The 3895-nt window shown below is 35.5% G+C and overlaps 1 long non-coding RNA gene across 2 annotated transcripts; it reads left to right on the forward strand.

Moving 5' to 3' along the window:
• Positions 1-251: 251 nt before the first annotated feature.
• Positions 252-1611, forward strand: LOC140885391 (uncharacterized). 2 transcript variants are annotated; one of them, XR_012150921.1, is made up of 3 exons: positions 252-406; positions 604-703; positions 1306-1611. It is a non-coding gene; the product is annotated as an uncharacterized lncRNA (long non-coding RNA). The 2 variants fall into 2 exon arrangements; XR_012150922.1 differs by having other exon boundaries at positions 604-695.
• Positions 1612-3895: the final 2284 nt, after the last annotated feature.

A 3895-nucleotide genomic window follows, 5' to 3' on the forward strand; every position in this document is an offset into this window, starting at 1 on the left:
TAATTTACGTTCATTATCTTTAAAAATATTTAGACATTTGATCATTTTTCTATCAATTTTAAATATAGTGGTTGAAGTGGCGTTTTTTTTCTTAATAAAAATAAAGCTTTGAATATTTTTTTCGAAATCAAATTAACCCATACGTACATTATCTTTAAATTATTATTATTTTTTAAACCAGTCTTTATATCATTTAGACGTTTGATCATTTTTCTTCAAAATAACCCATTTTTTACTACCCTCAACAAATCCCTAAATTCCTAAGCAGCCAAGAGCCAATTTTACACGAAATTACTTGGGTTTCTTCTGTAGGAGGAATGTTGTTCTGTGAATGCGGAAAAGAGCACAATTGAGGGTTTCCTTGGTTGCCTGATCATCGAGGACGAAGGTCTCATGGCTGCCGAAGGTGAGGTCTTGTTTTTAAATTCTTTGATGTACGGTTTCAGCGGTAGGATTTGGCCGGATTTTTCCTTCTATAGTCGGCGAGGAAGTTCTTTATTTTAGATCTTAAAAATGCAGAGTCTTCCGAAGGCTAACTTGTTTAGTAATATTTGTCGTTGACACATTTATGCCTGGAAATTAACTAAATCATGGGATATGTAGGTGCTGTTTGAAGCTGCGAAAGAATGTTTCAGCAACAATCATGAGGAAAATGACATTAACTTGTTGGATCCAGTCCTTTGAATTCCACTTTAGTAAGCATGTGGATCCACTAATCTTGAAATGATAGAAGGATTTCTGAGTTTCTACTTCTTTCTATTGTTTATGCCATTAGATCATTCTGTGAATATTGCTTACAAATTTCTTATAACCGTCTAAGTGTACAATAGTTGCAAACACACACTGTTCTCTACATTTGATTGCCATATTTAATCTTTCCAATGCAACATTTGCATGATCTTCTTATATGTCCTTAGTTCTCAAGTTCCTTTTGTAAGTACAATTGCTCTATCACAGAGATGAATTCTTTGTTACTGTTGAACATTTTCTTTTTCCACATTTTGTTGGCTTGGAACAGACAATGCTTTCCTCACCAAGCTTCATTATTGGCAGATTGACTGTGACAAAACAATAATGGTATCGCTAAAGAACACTAATAAGTTGCAGGAAGGCTCAGAGTGTATATTTCAGGTTTAACTTCAATTATCTGGCCATTGTGATTTCAGCTTGGACTGGTCATCTAATTTTACTGATTTGTGATTAATCTATTATCATCTGGATAATGCCCTCTCCCTCTCCCTCTCCCTCTCCCTCTCCCTCTGAGAAGTGTATCATCTGTTCACTTTGTATGTTTGTGTTGTCCAGTGTGCTCTACTTTACAGAAGTTTGTTGAAGAAGCACTTTGTTGAAAGGTTATTACTTTGATCAAGACTGGAGATACAGATACAAGAACAGGAGAAGAGTTATTACTTTGTTCAAAAATGGAGCTACAGATACAAGAACAGGAGATACAAGAGCACAAAGTGAAAATAGTGAACCATTCAAGAATGTTTAATTTTGTATATGAGAGTGAAAATAGTTAACTGTGTTATGTGAAATCTAATGTAAATTTATTTCTGAATCTGCTGTAAATTTGTTATCAATCAATAAAAGTTCCTAAAATTCTTATTACCCATCATTTTCATTTAAGTATGAATTTTTGAATATTCTATACTGTGATGTCAATCTAAAAACCATAAGATCACAAAGAATTGGAGCTACAGAACAATTTTTTCCACATTGCTTCCATGTTGAATGCACATAACAAGTAATATTGAAACAGTTTTGGTGCAAAACCGATTTGGTGCAAAACTAATAGAGCAGAACTTATTTGGTGCAAATCTGATATCCAATGTTGCTGCAAAACATAACAAGTAGATGGACACACCCAAATAGCACGTTTTGGCAGAAAAATAAAAGAAACAAGACATTTGAATTCACAGAACAAGTACCAATGGATTCAAAATATTTGGTGCAAAACTGAAACTAAAACTAAATAAACTAAAACTAATTCTGCTCAAGGAACAAATTTCTGATATATCTGGTCCAAAATAAAAAGGACAATTATTTTCTTGTAGAGAGCCTCAGCTAGCAGCAGCTATTCTCCAATCCAAGTAATTTATCAATTGCTCACTTTTGTTAGTGAGTACCCCCTCGTTTTGTTAGTCTGAACATTTGCCCGCGCCTATTTAAAGAAATGGAGACAACACAGCTCCTTTGGGATTCCTCTTCCAAAGTTGCATATACTATATGAGGCCTGCCAACCTGAAATATTGGGAAAGAGAACAGGATGGTAGTGTTTAAATTTATCATGTCAAAGACAAACACCAGATATTTGAACTAACCTCTGGCTGATCATCGGAAGACGCCACTGCTGAACTAACTTAAGTCTTCGTCATCATTTTCCATGTCCACAACAGATATACCATTAACAATCGATCCCTCCAAATCAGTTCTAATTAACTCAACATCTACGCTATTCATATCACCCAACAACGACTGCATATTAGAAATATTGTTAGGAATAAAATGCAAAGTATCAATATCATCTTCATCGCCCATGTTATATGTATCTCTTGGTGTGTGACGAATAGCACAATACCAATCCTCATCTTTGGGATCACGAACATAGTAAACCATTTGGGCTTGTGAAGCCAAAATAAAAGGTTCATGCTCTTCACGTTCTCCTGTGTGTATCAAGCGAGAAAAGTTCACCATCGTAAATCCACATGGATCAATTTTTGTTCCAGCATTAGTATTAACCCAATCACACCGGAAAAGAATGATTCTCCCACTGGAAGTATAATCAAGTGATATAATATTAGTCAATCGACCATAGTATATCGACTCATGATCATCATTATCATGCACCGATTGAACCATCACACCGCTATTCTGCACCTTTTTGTTTTGCTCGGATTCCACAGTGCGAAATGCAAAACCATTAACATTAAACCCATGATAACTCAATGCTACAGAATTTGGTCCACGTGCAAGAGCCCTTAGATCTAAGTCATCCACTCTTTCATTTGCTCGATCAACCTGTAACAAACATATAATACAAACTTCTAGTATGATATAAATCTATTAAAAAATAACCAGGCAACTATCAACATGCCTTCTGTATATAATTTACAATATAGTACTTACTCGTTTTGCAAACCACTCTGCAAATTGCATTCGAACCATATCGTCCAACTGAGAATCAGTTGGACGACGACCATATCTATGTTTTCTCTTCAAATCACCTTTTAGTTCTCTGTTCAATGTTGACATTTACAGTTAAGAACTTTCAATAAAAAACAATACAGTAGAGTTTACATTTAGAAATAATACTTACTCACGATATGGTTGCAATATTGCACAGTTCGAAAGAATATATCTATGAGCTTGATCCAGGGTTATTTTGTCCAAGGTAATAACTTGACGCCCTTTTGTAGGTCGTCCTACTTTTGGAAACATCGGTAGTGAAGGAAACTCATCACTTGGTGTATCTTTGTGTCTTACACCATGATTGTAGAGTGAACTTGTGTCATTTAAATAACGAGAACAAAACACAACACATTCATCAGCCAAATATGCCTCTGCAATGTTGGCCTCTGGTCGAGCTCTATTTCTAACAAAATCTTTTAGTTTCCCAAGGTATCTTTCGATTGGATACATCCACCGATAAGGGACAGGGCCTGCTATTCTTGCCTCAGATGCTAGATGTACCACCAAATGCACCATTACCGTAAAAAATGAAGGTGGAAAAATTCTTTCTAACTGACACAAAGCCAATATAATTCCTTCTTCAGCCTTCAGCAGTTCATCTTCTTGCAAGGTCTTTGCACACACTGTCCTAAAGTATTCACACAAAACAATTAGCGGTGCAGTTACCTTTCTTGATAATACACGACGAAGAGCAATTGGGAGA

This window comes from Henckelia pumila, chromosome 2 (genome assembly GCF_033568475.1).
Source record: "Henckelia pumila isolate YLH828 chromosome 2, ASM3356847v2, whole genome shotgun sequence".
In the NCBI taxonomy this organism is placed as follows: Eukaryota; Viridiplantae; Streptophyta; class Magnoliopsida; order Lamiales; family Gesneriaceae; genus Henckelia; species Henckelia pumila.